The following is a 17,944-nucleotide window of genomic DNA, read 5'->3' as shown; positions in this document are numbered from 1 at the left end:
GTGCGGCTCTGCGGCGGTTCAAGTGTCGGCCGACTGCTGAGAATCTTGCAGCCTTTCGGGTGGCGAGGGCGAGATGTCGCCGCATTATTCGTGAGAGCAAGAAGAGGTCGTGGCAAAAGTTCCTGAACACCATTAATCGTTCCACCAAAAGTTCCATTGTGTGGGAGACCATTAGGAGAATTTTTGGCAGAGGAGGGAGGTGCCCCATAGCTGCTGTAATGAATAACGGCACTCTCCACACAGATCCGCGAGACATTGCCCAGACTATGGCAGCATATTTTGCGACAGTTACTGCCACAACCAGTCAGGATCCAGGTTTCCAGCGCCATAGAGCGGTTGCTGAGAGGTGTAGTCTGAACTTCCAGCCCACCTCTCATGAAGTTTACAACTGCCCTTTTTCTATGTGGGAGCTGGATTCTGCATTGTCTGGAGCTCGTGACACTTCCCCTGGTCACGACAGGATCCATTACAGTATGCTATGGCACCTCACAATGCGCAACAAAGAAATCCTCCTCGCACTTTTTAATGCCATTTGGGCGTCGGGTCACTTTCCTGATGCGTGGCGTGAGGCAGTTTTAATCCCTTTTTTAAAACCTGGGAAAGACCGCTCGAGCCCAAGTAGCTACCGTAGTATTGCCCTCACTAGTTGCATAGGGAAGACCTTGGAGCGGATGGTCAACCGCCGCCTTGTCTGGATGTTAGAATCCCGGCAACTACTTAGTCGCTATCAGTGTGGGTTCAGGAGGTTTCGTTCCACCTTCGATAACCTTGCCCTCCTGGAGGCGGCTATCCAACAAGTTTTCCTACGCCGTCATCACCTTATAGGTGTATTTTTCGACATTGAGAAGGCCTACGATACCACTTGGCGGCGTCTCATCCTGGAGCAGCTTCACGAATGGGGTTTTCGTGGTTGTCTTCCTCTTTTTATTCAGTCTTTCCTCTCGCCACGATATTTTAGATACCGAATTGGTGACGTCCTGTCTGATCGCTTTGAGCAGGAGAACGGTGTCCCTCAGGGTAGCGTTTTAAGTGTGACTCTGTTTGCCATCGCTATTAATCGCATTACGTCCATGGTGAAAAGTCCTGTCCAGTGTTCTTTGTTTGTGGATGATTTCTCTTTGTTCTGCTCTTCTTCAAGCCTTGCAACGACAACTCGTCAGTTGCAACTTACGATTAGGCGTTTGGATGACTGGGCGCTGAAGAGTGGATTTAAGTTTTCCACCGAGAAGTCTGTATGTGTTCTTTTTAACCGTTCTCGTTCGATTTTCACCTTTCCTGAGTTGCGCTTGAGGGACACTATTCTTTCTTTTAAAGACACGGTGAGATTTCTGGGGCTCATTTTTGACTCGAGGCTCACGTGGTTACCTCATCTTAAAGACCTGAAACGGCGGTCGCTTCAGGCTTTAAGCATTTTAAAATGTCTTAGCCACAGTACATGGGGAGCTCACAGGACTTGTCTGCTCCAGTTTTACAGGGCGTTTGTGCGATCTCGGCTCGATTATGGGTGCACGGTGTATGGGTCTGCGAGGCCTTCATACTTAAAGATGTTGGACGTTGTCCACCACGAAGGGCTGCGGTTGGCCACTGGGGCATTCCGAACTAGCCCCATACCAAGCCTCTGTGCAGAGGCTGGTGAACCGCCACTTCATATGCGGCGACGGCTACTTACGGTACGCCAGGCGTATAAAACTTTGTCCACACCGTACACACCTGCATACCATACCGGTGGTCAGCCTCCTCTGGCACGGTTATTTCATAACCGGCAACGTGCGACGCAGCCCTATGGGATTCGCGCACAGGATTGCCTCGCTGCAATGTCTATGGCTGGTCTTCGTGTTTTACGTCGCGGTTGGAGCAGATCTCCACCTTGGCTCCTCCGGAGACCCAAACTTATTTTAGATTTGACTCGTTTTAAGAAGGATGGCACGCCAGATTTTACATTCCAGTCACTTTTTTTAAACATTTTAGATGTGCATCACGGTTTCAGTGTCGTTTACACTGATGGCTCCAAACAGGAGAATTTCCTTGGCTGTTCTGTAGTGTTCCCTGACCATGTTACCCGGATTCGCCTCCCTGCTGAATATACCGTTTTCGCAGCGGAGCTCCACGCGATCCTGACGGCACTGGAGCAGATGCATCGTGTTCGGGGCGATCGATTTCTTCTCTGCTCCGATTCTCTTAGTGCCTTACAATCGCTGCAGAACCTGTACCCGACTGAAGAGATGGTCCAGCTGATACATAGCCAACTGTACTTGCTCCAACAGCGGGGTAAAGAGGTATCCTTCTGCTGGGTGCCTGGTCATGTCGGCATCTGGGGCAATGAACAGGCTGATCGGGCTGCCAAGGAGGCCTGCAGAGAGCACGATGTGGTCCAGTGTCCTATCCCCTTGCAGTCAGTCATCGCTGGAGTTGTGGGAGGACGAATGGCTGGCGGTGACGGCCAATAAACTGCGGTCGGTAAAGTCAACCACTCGGCCGTGGCGTTCCTCCTGTCGGTTGCTCAGGCGGGAAGAGGTGGCCCTCACACGTCTTCGGATCGGGCACTGTCCTCTGACGCATAGCTATTTATTACGGCGGGAGGATCCTCCGTTTTGTGATGCTTGTGGTGAGCACATCTCTGTCCGCCACATTTTAACAGACTGCATTTTATACCGTGATGCAAGGGCAGAAGCACAAGTTGATGGTGATCTGCCCTGTGTTTTAGCTAATGATGAGACGTGTGTGTCTAGGGTTTTTAAGTTTTGTGCTGTGTCTGGACTCTGGCCTAAACTTCTAGGCTGGAGGTTTTAGTGTATTGCAGAGTGGCTGACTCCTCCCTTTTTTTCCTTGCGGTCAGCCAGCCACTTCCATCTGCTACATTGTTTGAGCCCCCTCTCTCGTTTTCTTCCTGTGTTGTCCATGTTTTACTGCTGACGCCCTGCTTCATCCCACGCTTCGGTGTGGGTGAGCACATCTTTTCCGATGATTGTTTCCCGTGTTTTATGTTCCGTTTTATGTAAATAGTCTGAGCTTTTTTTTTTTTTTTTTTTTTCCTTGACAACCGTCTCACTATGATACTGAACGGGCGCTGAAGACCTTGCTGTCGTGCGCCCACAAAACCCCTCTACTACTACTACTACTACTCAACGACGAACCTGGGTGCACGAACGACAAAACGTCATTTTTTCGGATGAATCCAAGTTCTGTTTACAGCATCGTGATGGTCGCATCCGTGTTTGGCGACATCACTGTGAACGCACATTGGAAGCGTGTATTCGTCATTGCCATACTGGCGTATCATCCGGCGTGATGGTATGGGGTGCCATTTGTTACACGTCTCGGTCACCTCTTGTTCGCATTGACGGCACTTTGTACAGTGGTCGTTACATTTCAGATGTGTTACGACCCGTGGCTCTACCCTTCATTCGATCCCTGCGAAACCCAACATTTCAGCAGGATAATGCACGACCGCATGTTGCAGGTCCTGTACGGGCCTTACTGGATACAGAAAATGTTCGACTGCTGCCCTGGCCAGCACATTCTCCAGATCTCTCACCGATTGAAAACGTCTGGTCAATGGTGGCCGAGCAACTGGCTCGTCACAGTACGCCAGTCACTACTCTTGATGAACTGTGGTATCGTGTTGAAGCTGCATGGGCAGCTGTACCTGTACACGCCAGCCAAGCTCTGTTTGACTCAATGCCCAAGCATATCAAGGCCGTTATTACGGCCAGAGGTGGTTGTTCTGGGTACTGATTTCTCAGGATCTATGCACCCAAATTGTGTGAAAATGTAATCACATGTCAGTTCTAGTATAATATATTTGTCCAATGAATACCCGTTTATCATCTGCATTTCTTCTTGGTGTAGCAATTTTAATGTCCAGTAGTGTAAATTCCTCTATATATGAAACTGTAATGTCCCAAAATGTCCAAACTTCTCCTAAAAGTGAGCCATGAATGAATAAAGCTACTAACGTGACTATTGTCATTGCTACAACTCAGGCTTCGTCACTTTCTGAAAGAGTAATAAGAAGACTGAATTCTTTTCAGTTCTGATGCTAACATCGAATGACCAGTGTTTGGGGACATACCAGGTAACCAGCTATTCAGTCCTGTGCCAACACATTCTCAATTTTCTTTTCCAGTTTCTTTTTGAGTGGCATGTTCTCAAAGTTGGCGCATAGAGGGTACAACACTGAATATAGAATTTCTGAACACTGAACAAAGTATTTCTGTCTCACGATACAGAACGAAAAATCTAGAGACTCATTCTGGACCGAAACGAGAAATCTCGAATTTCCACATTTCGCACGAACGGGAAAATCACGCCATCACTGAACGAACACACTACCACTGTCATACTATGGAGCAGCTTTAACCTAAGAGGTAAGCGCTACAGTGGCGACCAACGTCAGCTGCGGATACGGCTCAAAAAGAAGAAGAATCAGGCAATAAATCTGGCGTGCTATGTTCAGCGTCTGTAGCAGCCCTGAAGCAATTTTATTTTTTTCACTGCTGCCCAAATAATTCCCACGAAACAGCCGTCGACAAAAACGTGCGCTGGCAACCGGTCGGAGGAGACAAGCCCGAATCGCCCAAGGGTGTTGTCGCGATGACGTTGCCAGCTCCAGGTACGGAACCTCAATTTCTCCCTTGCTGTGTGCAGACTGGGTGTGCTGGTCTGTCACCAGCCACTTTGTCATTCGCTGTTGGAGACGACGTAAATTGCCGTAGACCATTTCCGCTGTCAGATCTAAGGCAAAGTGTCTGCCCTGCTTCTTACAAGACAATGATTGATCACACACATAAACATTCATTCGTTTTGCTTACGCAGCGACTGGAAGATCCTGAACGCTTTTAGCAAGCACCTGCATAAAACGATGGTGTAGAAACACCGCCCGAAACATGGAAGCTACAGGCCTAAACTTGATGCAAAAGAAAAACGTCATTCTCAAACTTTATTTGCGGGTTAACCAACTGAAAATACGTCGGTTCTGGGAAAGAACGAAAACTTCACACATAATGAATGTATACATTTTATTTAGCCAGTAATTTTCCAACAAGTGGGGTATCGCAGTGATTAACAAACTGACCTGGCGTTCAAGCCATCCATTTCCAAATTTTACGTTCATTTTTTCCCAACTCGTTTACGTAAACTGCGGGAACGGTTCCTTTGAAATGGGCACCACCGACCACCCACATCAAACTTAGCCAGGCCAAGCTTGTGCTCAGTACCTAACGACCTGATGGTCTACAGAACGTTCAGCCTTCATTACAACTATGAGTCATTGTCATAATCGCTAATATCATTTATCTACCTGTCTATGGAGTTGGTGGATAAGTTCGTAGCGAGCATAAGTTCGTAACGTGCACAACGGGAACAGATAATAGAGTCCTTAATCATCAGTAATATATTCATCACTATTTAAAACAGTCTGCCAACGCTGTGATAACTTTTCGATTCCACGTAGAAATCACGTGATTCTCGGGCGAAGAGTCGCGAAAAACTCGTCGCACCATGTTTGGAACTCATTCACATCCGGAAAGGAAGTTCCTTGAAGGTCGTTCAAAAAATGGCCCTGAGCACTATGGGACTTAACATCTGAGGTCATCAATCCCCTAGAACTTAGAACAACTTAAACCCAACTAACTTAAGGACACCACACTCATCTATGCCCGAGGCAGGATTCGATCCTGCGACCGTAGCGGTCGCGCGGTTCCAGACTGAAGCGCCTAGAACCGCTCGGCCACACTGGCCGGCGAAGGTCGTTCGATAGAGAGTGTAAAGGGTGAATATCTGAGGGAGCAAAATTAGGAAAATAACATCGATGCGGAATGACTTCCCAACCGATCTCTTGTGTAGTGTTTTTTGTCATTTTAACACAATGCTGGGGGATGTTAACCTGGAGTAGCACGCTTCACTCAGTCTTCCTGGTTCTTGTTTTGGGCTGCAACTGCAGTGGCTGACAATAAATTTAAGCAGTGGTGGTTACACATAGTAGAAGCAATTGCATAGAACACCACACCATCACTGTTCTACCTGATGCATAACGTTATCTTTTGTAGATGTGCACAGGTCTTTGTATGGGGAGTTGCTGCTTTGTTTGGGCTCAACCATTCCTCTCTTTTCCTTGTGTTAGCATAAAGACACCATTTCTAGTCACACAGGATACGATGGTTGGTGTTATTCGTGAGTCAATTGATGACGAGCAATCAGAGATGCACACATCGCCCACACGCTGATTTATGTGATTTTAGCTTTAGAGCATCCGGTTCCCATACGTCCGATTTTTGAACATTCCCCATTGCAAGAAAATGTCACACGATGGTGGAATGATCACAGTTCATCACATTTACCAGTTCTCGAGTAATCTCACACATATCATTATGGATTAATGCGTTTAAACGATCTTCATCAAACATGGAGAATCACTAACGACAAAACGCGCAAGCTGTTGCTTGCTTTGTAAGGTGGCAGATTGAACGAATGTCAATTTCGCACCTTACATGAGAGATTTTATATATCATAACAAGTAGATGAATATGTCACTTGACATACTTTGGCGATAATGAGCAGATTTGCCAATCAAAATGTACAGTATGTAATACAAAAGGATGACACTCAATTCGAAGGTATTAACACACCAAACCCGAATCGTGCATGCCAATGAGCAAAAGGTGAAAAATCCTGCTGGAGGAAACGTTTTAGTTTGGGGGCAGAAGCGACTTGTACCATCATGGCCCGAGTACAATGGAACACTTCCAAAAAAAGAAAAAGAGGGTTGGTAACCCGCGGCGAGAGGGACAACGAACACGCCAGGTGATACATCAAGGGGAGCGGGTAGTGGTGCTGTGCTGCTTGCTATAGAGAAATTCCTTAGAAAACTGCGTTGGGGAATTTCCAAATGGATACAAACAGACCAGCAACGCATTTTTTGATCACGTGAAATACTCGTGGTACATTAGTGGTGTACACGTGTAACTTTGAGGTGTCAGGAGTGGGCACAAAATGTCCTATTGGCTGAAATAAAGTTGTAAGGAGTAGAAAGGGGCGATATTTCGACGCAGTTTAAAGATAGGCCCTTTTCGATTGGCAGGGGCAGTTTCCACAAGATGAAACGAACGCTCCCATTGGCCTGAAAAAGCCGTGATGTGAAGCACTAAAGGACACAGGTGAGGGACAGTTTGCTACGAAAGACACAACACCGAAAATTTCGGGGACTCTCCTCTGACTCAGCGTCAAGTGTAGAGCAGAGCGCATCACGCTCTGTACAATGCAAATAGAGGCATTTCTGGGTGATCACTGCGTTCACTTTGGCTGACATTCAGCTAGAAATTAGCTGAAGAGTCGTTGAGCTCCAGTAGCGGAGAAACGAAACAGCCACGTAATTAATTGCGAGAACTGTGAGGGTGTCGAAGCATACATGCTTCTCCAACTGTGCACGTGTATACCGCCATATTTTCCAGACTAGGAATGAGTGCATGTTTTCTCACCTAACAAGAAACATATGACAATTTCAGCTGATAAAATCAATAAAGATTTTGATTAGCTTTTTGTAAGATTTCCAGAGAGCAGCCGACAGCACATCGCAGCTACAAGGTAATTGCCACTGGCAAACACATAAACTTGTTGGTTCACCAGCTAGCGTCAACTGTGAACTCGAGCAACCTTGAGTAATCTTTTGCTCATCCTCTCACAAAAACTAACCATCCTTGTAGACATGATTGGCATCCTAAATAGTACCGAACTTAGAACCGGAATCAGATGATTTGATGATTTGTGATAACGTTGGCCAAATTCACAGTGTAGTAGTGAGAATAATATTGTAGACAACCTTCTATTTAAATCTGATATTGATGTGTTCAGGGTTCCTTCTGCTAAACAGGATGTAGTGCATTATCTTGACAACTGTCCTGACATTGTCGTGTCACAATCTAAGTAAATTCGTGTACTTCTTTGACAGTTATTCTGAAATTAAACAAATTGTGTACAGCTAAACAATGATGTGCTGTGTCCTAAAATAAGGGTCCACTCCTAGCCCCAGTCACTGATTCTAGAGACGCTAACGCACTCACAGGGTGTTTTTGCTGACGTCTGACAAAACGTGAAAAGGAGTGGAGTGTCAGAGCTTCAATCATAAATATTTGTTCCGAGTGAAAATAAATGTTACTATCTTTACATAAAGAAAGGTACTATCTTCTCAATAATCTTCAAATCGTGGGCTACACCCATAATTTTTAGGTATGAATTCTCACGACGCTTTTGTAGCCTAAGCCTGTGGTCACTTTCAGAGTTCAAATTAATAATCAAATTAACTAATTTAATAAGATTGGACCTTAAACTGCTGGTGTACTCATGTACCAGCACAATAAAACAAAAACAGCGAATAGTAGAGGGAGGCTGAATGAGAACAGTGGCGTGTTTAAGTTTACAAAATAATGGCAAATTTTACTAATCACTAGCTGATAAATCTTACACAAACATAACAAACACAAATCAGAAAATGAACGATGTTTCATTGTCAAAGCACACACTGGGGTGGAAGCTTTACAAATCCTCCCCTGAATTAATCCTTTTCACAACGCAATCTGACTTTGTTAACGTGAATCCAGTGTACCAGGTGTAGAAGTATGGAACCGGAATTTTGTTACAATAATCACACGTCTGTTGTTTGAAACTGAGCAACAATGTTTTTTCAAAATAATTTCCATTGCGATTTATACATTTCTCCCACCTCTCCGGCAGGCTATGAATGCCACGCCAAGAGAAAACAGTTCTTCTTTTGAAGCGAACCAGTCAGCGAGCCATTTTCGTACAATTTCATGCGAATTGAAGCGTTGTTCAACGAGAGCTTGTACCAGTGATGTAGACAGATGATACTCATAAGGAGCCAAGTCTGTACAATAAGCTGCATGCCCTATTATTTCCCAACTGATCGCCTTGATCGTTTCCCTGATCCGTTTTGCTGTGTGTGATGGGGCGTTATCATGGAGCAATATGACTTTGTGCAGCCTTTTTCCATATTCCTGTCGTTTCTCGCGTATTCTCGGTTTAAATCGGTCATTTTCTGTTGGCTGCTAACAGTGTTACCTGTTTCACCAAGTTTTAGAAGCTCCTAATAGATGAAACCCCACTGATGTGTGCGAAAATTCCTAAGGGACCAAACTGCAGAGGTCATCGGTCCCTATACTTACACACTACATAACTAACTTATACTAAGAACAACACACACACCCGTGACCGAGGTAGGACTTGAACCTCTGGCGGGAGAGACATCACAGTCCGTGACATGGCGCCTCAAACCACGCTACCACTCCGCGTAGCACCCTTCTGATCGCACCAAACACAGAGAACTGTTTTCTTCCAAAGCATTTTGGTCTTGCAGTGAATGTCGACGGTCTGCCTGGATTCACTCATGATTTACGACGCTTAGGATTCTCAAAATATATCCATTTTTCATCAACTGTCAGTATTCGATGGAGAAACGACTTTCTTTTGTATCTGGCTAGCATTTCACAAGTGGTCTTTCGATTTGCTTGCTGTCTTTCATTCAGTTCATGCGGAACCCATTTTCCCAGTTTTTGCACCTTTCCCATAGCTTTCAACCGAAAAGCAACCGCTTTCTGCGTCACATTCAATTGTTCCGTGACTTCCTGTTGAGTTTGAGTATCATCTTCATCCAATAAGACCTGCAACTCGTTGCCTTCGAACTTCTTCGGTGGTTTCCCACGCCCCTCGTTTCTCATGTCAAAGTCACCACTTTTGAATTTTTGAACTACTCGAAGCATTGTGTTTTCCAAAGCGCTTGTCCGCCGAAAGGTTCGACAACCGGTCGTGCAGCAGTTTTCTTGAAATGATAACAGAAATCAATGCTGTTCGCAAATCGTAGTTCGTAGGCACAAAACTCGAGCCGGCCGTTGTGACCAAGAGGTTCTGGGCGCTTCAGTCTGGCACCGCTCGACTGCTACGGTCGCAGGTTCGAATCCTGCCCCGGGTATGGATGTGTGTGACGTCCTTAGGTTAGTTAGGTTTAAGTAGTTCTAAGTTCTAGGGGACTGATGGCTTCAGATGTTAAGTTCCATAGTGCTCAGAGCCATTTGAACCATTTTTGAACGAAACTCAACATGTTTACGGTTTCGAAACAGATACCGATGTATCGAACTTGGTTTACTGTGTGTTGACATTCGTCGTCAGCCGTTACAGAAAGTAGACGGCGCCGCAGACGTGGTCTCACAGGCCCTACACTGCCGGTTAGCACCATGTATAGGGAAATTCCTGTTTCATACTTCTACACCTGGTAAAGGCCAACTCTATTCAAATGGAATCAATTACGACCAGGTATACCACAAACTGTGGTTCACATGAGAACAGGGAGCTGTGAATATCATTTGACAACCCCACGACGGTGCAGCAGTATTTTACCCTTTCACCTTGATTCAGGAGGCAGCAGAAAACGGCGCGCTATAGGCGAGGAGCGGTGCTTTGCGGCAGTTCTAACGTTCTGACGCGTTTACGAGAATTTGCAAATTATTCGGTCTGACGTTCTGATCATCAGAACGCGGGAAACTTCAGTATCAGAGCCCTGAAATCCCGCCAGATTTCAGTGTGAGACGCATCCGTTCGCTGGTCTAGCCTACCGATTTGACTCACAGGTACGACGGTGTGTGCTGGTCTTGTCAAAGGGTCGACTCAGGACGAATAAGTTCTCTGTCGTGACATACGATATGTCCAAGATGATATGCAGTTCCACTGTCGGTACAGTTGGAAACTGCCACTGGCTGCTAGTCTAACGTGACATAGAGAGCACAAGTCTCACACACCAGGGAAAAAGTTCTCCACCAGGGGAGGAACAGAAGACGAAGACAGCAAAGCAAGTGTCTGATGATGGCCTTGTAAGCCGAAAACTACTTAACACAATAAATTAGTACTGTAGAACAAAAGCGAACTAGCACTTCTCATTTATTATAATGTTGTTCTACCAAAAACCGACGGAAGATTCAGTTTGCACGATATTGTCTTCTGGCGTTGCAAATGTCTTTCAGACAACCGCATCATCTGCAAAAAGTCTTAAAGAGCTTCCGATGCTTTCTACTGGATAATTAATGTACGTAGTAAACAGTAATGGTCCTGTCACACTCCCTTGGGTGTTGCGGGAATCTGTCGATTTTGTTCCGTTAAGAGCGACTTGAATGCCATCTGCAAGGAATACTCGGTAAATTCGTATTTTCTTCACTAAACGGCAGTGTAGGACGGTGTCAGATGGCTTCTTGAAGCCAAGGAACACGGCATAAACCTGACGGCTGTTGTCTACAGCAATATGCATCTCAAACAGGAACAGAGCGATCTGAGTTTCGCAGAATCTATGTTTGCGGAATGTTGATTTTTATAGAGGAGATTTTCATTCTCCAAAAAGTCATTATTCTTGACCATATAACGTCATCTTAAGCATTCAAAAATCAACTTTAAACCCACATCATTTCGAAAGAAGAAAAACAAACAACGTCCGGATCACAACTTTTTATTTACCAATTGTCGGTTTCAATCTGTGTTGCAGATCATCTTCAGGTCTAGGTTGAACGAACAAAGTCCCCGACAAATTTTTTTAGATAAATGCGATATTAAACTTGTCTAATAGGTTGCAGAAAGAAAAAAAAATATTATGAACCCATAGGCGCCACAAAGTTCAGTTTTTCACAGTTAAGTAAAACTAACGAAAAAAAACGAGGATATCATGATGGAGCAATTTTCATAGAGTCGCGTAACATATGCATAAGTCATAGGTGAGTATATTAAATCAGCGTAAAAATACTTTACCATTATAATTAAATAAAACGTTAATAAAAATTAACTCACAGGATACACTGAGGTAACACTTTGCAGCATGAATTGTAAATTACACAACAAAATATAAAAACGTATTTTATAAACAAACTGGTAGTACATTGTGAATCGTACATGTTTGTTCTTGTTTATATACTGTAAATGACTGAGCAGAATACCAGACATACCTGAATATTTAAGAATTTGCCTTCTTTTTAATAAATAAAATTAGAAATACACTGAGCCCTCTTACTGTAAGTTAAAATTGGAGGAGAAAAAGGACACTAGTTACAAAAATAATCGTAGCTTGTAGCAAACAATCAGTTTTCCTCAGTTTATGGAAGAAGTGTAATTTTGAGATTCTTCAATTTCTCCAGGCGTATTTTACGACGAAATAAATCTCGGGTGAACAGCCTGGTATGAGTGTGCATAGGACACAATATTTCGGCAATCGACCACGTTGCCATCATCAGGTGCGCTGATGTACTGACCGGCGGTGGGCCGGCACCATGTATATATAGGACAATCCTCCTCCCGCTCCTCTCTCAGGCGCTTCCTATTAGTCGGTGCGGTCCGCGCCCCGCGCGGTCCAGGTACAGCGTCCGTTCTCCCGCCGTCTGGGCGCTGCGTCCTAGGTCTCCTCGTTCAGGAGGGTCTGCCAGCACCGCTCTCGTTATTCTTCCCTCCTCCCCCGAAGTCGGTACACTCTGGGAAATATCCTTTTTCTTCTTAATCTGGGTGATCGCGGGTTCCAAGGCATTGCTAAGGATGCAACCGCTGTCACGATTTAGTTGTGGCTCCCTTACTCTGATCTCTATGACTTCTTTGATTACACAGTCCCAGTATTTGGAAGTCTGTGTCAGGACTTTGGTTCGGTCATAATCCATGCTGTGGAGTTCCTACAGGCAATGCTCAGCGATTGCCGACTTACTGGGCTGTGCCGTTGATGTTCTCGGCATCGGTCCTCACTGGTGCGAATGGTCTGACCTATGTATACACTACCGTATTGGCAAGGTATCTGATAAACCCCTGATTTACGTAGACCGTGGTTGTCCTTGACACTAACAAGAAGGCTCTTGGTTTTGCTTGGAGGACGGAAGATGGTTTTCGCTTGGTGTTTACGTAAAATGCGTCCAATTTTACTGGATAAGACCCCACAAAACGGAATAAAAAATATTTACACAGTGGTATTTATAAGATAAACACTCAATGACTGCCAAAAGAACTATTTTGGACAGACATTTAAAATTCGCTGCAACGAACATACGCTTACACAAAGTAAAACTGCACTAGGTACACATTTATCAACACACACCCATCAAATCACTAGTATTGACCATAGCATGGAGATTTTCACAAAGAAGAAAATAAGGGGCAATATCTTGACAAGCTTGAAGAACTTGAAATTTATATTGCCAAAAAGAAAAGAACATGACAAGGAGATTAACGAACACAATGACGGAAGGCTGTAGTCGCCGACTGCAGCCTGTGACGTGCATAACCACATTTCTGCGTGACCTGTCACTCAACCTGCTTCGGTAGGTGGTGCACTCTAGTGCCCACTATCTTCTCAAACTACTGAGTGATTCATAAAGGACTTTACAACTTTGGATCGATATAGAAATGTAGTTAGGCAACTTACAGAATCGATAGATGTGTCATTTTGTAGAAAACAACATAAAGTACGATTCACTTAGTGCATCAGTGCCCCATTCCACCACCAGGGACGCCAGCGTAGTGCACAGTTAATATGGTTGCTTTCACTGGTGCGGAGCGTGCTCACTGTGTTCTGGCTTCATGAAACAACCTCAGCCTCAACTGTTTTGCGTAAATTTCGCACCGAATACATTAAAGAATCTCCCAACAGGCCCATAATTTCCCCTTGGCACAAGAACTTTCTTGAGAAGGATTTTTCACTGTGACATGATAAATCACCAGGTCGCTCGCATGGTGATGATTATGTCAGACAGGTTAGGGAGAGCTTTGCCCACAGTCCACAAAAACCAACGCCCCGTGCGTTTCGCGAGACTGACATTCTACAAAAGACTGGCAAGCACTGCGTAAGCATTTACTCTTGAAAATACAGATTCACAATGGCACAGCACATTAGTGATGGAGATAAGGTTGCTCGTCGGGAATTCTGTGCAGAAATGTTGCATAGGATAGAGGACGGCGAGACATTCCTAAACAGAATAATCTATAGCAATGAGTCAACATTTCACATCAATGACATGGTAAACACCCGCAACTACAGAATATGGGGCAGCTAAAATCCACATGCAATCTTGGAACACGTTCCTGTCAGCCCCAAAGTTAATGTCTTTTGCGTCCTTAGCAAACTGAAGGTGTGCGGCCTTTTCTTCTTCATGGAGAAAACTGTCGTTGATAGTGTCTATCTGAATATGTTTGAAAACGTTTTAATTCCAGAGATCGATGAAGATGACCGAGGTGGGATGGTTTACTACTAGCAAGATAGTGCATCACATTATTTCCTCATGGAAGTGCGAGGTTTCCGTCGATGATAGTTTCCCAGGTAGGTGGATGTTGATGAAGCGCCAATTGCATGGCCATCTCGCTACCCAGACTTGACATCATAGGATTTTCTTTCCCTGGGGGTTTCATTAAAGACCGTCAACCAAACAATTTAGCTGACCTGAAAAATCGAATATATGCTGCCGATGCACAAGTTACGCCCGATTTGCTGTAACGAGTAAAGGAAGAAACTGATACCAGTGGGACGTTTGCCGCATGACAAATGGTTGTCAAATCGAGCCAAAATGACCCTTTACACTTTTAGGTGAAAGTTGAGGATGTCTGCTACAGAATGACAAATCCAAAGATTCCGCAAGTTATCCCAATAAATTTCTATATTATTTCAAAGTTTTGAAGTTCGTTTTGACTCATCCTGTATCATCACATAACACTCTCGTTGATTCCTATTAATTGTTTCCTAAAATCTATGGTTATTTTATAACTAAACTCTTTTTCTTCTCACTTTTTAACACACAGTTAGAGCCCTCAGTGCATCTCTGTTTTCATTTATTAAAATGAAGGCAAAATTTCAGATATGTTTTGTAATTTTTCCTGTCTCTTACAATTTATATACAAGAACATGTCTTGTTTTTTTTAAAACAACTATTGACAAACTGCCCTTTGTGGCCCCACAGATATGAGTGGATTCATAACATTTTATTGCTATCCCTACAACGCATGAGAGAAGTGTTTGTAATATCGCAGCTTGTAATATCGCACTTCTGTAAAACTAGACTTGAAGATGATCTACAACGCAGACTTAACCGGTAGTTGGTAAATAAAATGTTTCTTATTTGCCTCGTGATGGCTGGGTGTTGTGTGCTGTCCTTAGGTTAGTTAGGTTTAAGTAGTTCTAAGTTCTAGGGGACTGATGACCATAGATGTTAAGTCCCATAGTGCTCAGAGCCATTTGAACCATTTTTTTTTTTTTGTTTCTTATTTACTATAACAAATTGTTTCACTTCCTAAGATATGATGACAACAATGATGTACTTTAATTGTTTTAATTCACCAACTGCACTTTTTCTAAATAGGTTAGAAATTTTATATCTACTTTTATACACTTCTGTCCATTCTGTAGGACCCAATTGAGAAGCAAATCTCCATAGACGTAGAACGAGTGAGTAAATGAAATTAACATCAGAAAAGTTAATAGTAGTTAAAATAAAATGCATACGAATTCTATGCAGATGAAAAATTGCTAGACTTACGTATCCCCATTCGGTGTAATCAGAACATTAGTTTTAATTGAACTGTGTGTTATAAACGTAAAAACTGATTAATTTTTCTTGGTCGGGATTCATAGTTACGTAGAAATTTTTGAAATAGTCATGTTCCTCCTTAACTATATAATATTATTTATTTCACTTCACTGTTGTATTTTCGCCGCGCGGGATTAGCCGAGCGGTCTCAGGCGCTGCAATCATGGACTGTGCGGCTGGTCCCGGCGGAGGTACGAGTCCTCCCTCGGGCATGGGTGTGTGTGTTTGTCCTTACGATAATTTAGGTTAAGTAGTGCGTAAGCTAAAGAAAGAAAACTGGCGTTCTATGGATCGGAACGTGGAATGTCAGATCCCTTAATCGGGCAGGTAGGTTAGAAAATTTAAAAAGGGAAATGGATAGGTTAAAGTTAGATATAGTGGGAATTAGTGAAGTTCGGTGGCAGGAGGAACAAGACTTTTGGTCAGGTGATTACAGGGTTATAAATACAAAATCAAATAGGGGTAATGCAGAAGTAGGTTTAATAATGAATAAAAAAAATAGGAGTGCGGGTTAGCTACAACAAACAGCATAGTGAACGCATCATTGTGGCCAAGATAGAAAAAAATGGTTCAAATGGCTCTGAGCACTATGGGACTCAACTGCTGAGGTCATTAGTCCCCTAGAACTTAGAACTAGTTAAACCTAACTAACCTAAGGACATAACAAACATCCATGCCCGAGGCAGGATTCGAACCTGCGACCCTAGCGGTCTTGCGGTTCCAGACTGCAGCGCCTTTAACCGCACGGCCACTTCGGCCGGCGCCAAGATAGACACAAAGCCCATGCCTACTACAGTAGTACAAGTTTATATGCCAACTAGCTCTGCAGACGATGAAGAAATAGATGAAATGTACGACGAGATAAAAGAAATTATTCAGGTAGTGAAGTGAGACGAAAATTTAATAGTCATGGGTGACTGGAATTCGTCAGTAGGAAAAGAGAGAGAAGGAAACATAGTAGGTGAATATGGATTGGGGGGAAGAAATGAAAGAGGAAGCCGCCTTGTAGAATTTTGCACAGAGCATAACTTAATCATAGCTAACACTTGGTTCAAGAATCATAAAAGAAGGTTGTATACATGGAAGAAGCCTGGAGATACTAAAAGGTATCAGCTAGATTATATAATGGTAAGACAGAGATTTAGGAACCAGGTTTTAAATTGTAAGACATTTCCAGGGGCAGATGTGGACTCTGATCACAATCTATTGGCTATGAACTGTAGATTAAAACTGAAGAAACTTCAGAAAGGTGGGAATTTAAGGAGATGGGACCTGGATAAACTGAAAGAACCAGAGGTTGTAGCGAGTTTCAGGGAGAGCATAAGGGAACAATTGACAGGAATTGGGGAAGGAAATACAGTAGAAGAAGAATGGGTAGCTCTGAGGGATGAAGTAGTGAAGGCAGCAGACGATCAAGTAGGTAAAAAGACGAGGGCTAGTAGAAATCCTTGGGTAACAGAAGAAATATTGAATTTAATTGATGAAAGGAGAAAACATAAAAATGCAGTAAATGAAGCAGGCAAAAAGGAATACAGACGTCTCAAAAATGAGATCGACAGGAAGTGCAAAATGGCTAAGCAGGGATGGCTAGAGGACAAATGTAAGGATATAGAGGCTTGTCTCACTAGGGGTAAGATAGATACTGCCTACAGGAAAATTAAAGAGACCTTTGGAGAGAAGAGAACCACTTGTATGAATATCAAGAGCTCAGATGACAACCCAGTTCTAAGCAAAGAAGGGAAGTCAGAAAGGTGGATGGAGTATATAGAGGGTTTATACAAGGGCATGTACTTGAGGACAATATTATGGAAATGGAAGAGGATGTAGATGAAGACGAAATGGGAGACAAGATACTGCGTGAAGAGTTTGACAGAGCACTGAAAGACCTGAGTCGAAACAAGGCCCCGGGGGTAGACAACATTCCATTGGAACTACTGATGGCCTTGGGAGAGCCAGTCCTGACAAAACTCTACCATCTGGAGAGCAAGATGTACGAGACAGGCGAAATACCCTCAGACTTCAAGAAGAATATAATAATTCCAATCCCAAAGAAAGCAGGTGTTGACAGATGTGAAAATTACCGAACTACCAGTTTAATAAGTCACAGCTGCAAAATACCAACGCCAATTCTTTACAGACGAATGGAAAAACTGGTAGAAGCGGACCTCGGGGAAGATCAGTTTGGATTCCGTAGAAATACTGGAACACGTGAGGAAATACTAACCTTACGACTTATCTTAGAAGAAAGATTAAGAAAAGGCAAGCCTACGTTTCTAGCATTTGTAGACTTAGAGAAAGCTTTTGACAATGTTAACTGGAATACTCTCTTTCAAATTCTGAAGGTGGCA

Source organism: Schistocerca piceifrons, chromosome 2 (assembly GCF_021461385.2).
Source record: "Schistocerca piceifrons isolate TAMUIC-IGC-003096 chromosome 2, iqSchPice1.1, whole genome shotgun sequence".
Taxonomy (NCBI): Eukaryota; Metazoa; Arthropoda; class Insecta; order Orthoptera; family Acrididae; genus Schistocerca; species Schistocerca piceifrons.
The sequence above is the reverse complement of the archived record's forward strand: the minus strand, read 5'-3'. Positions refer to the sequence as shown.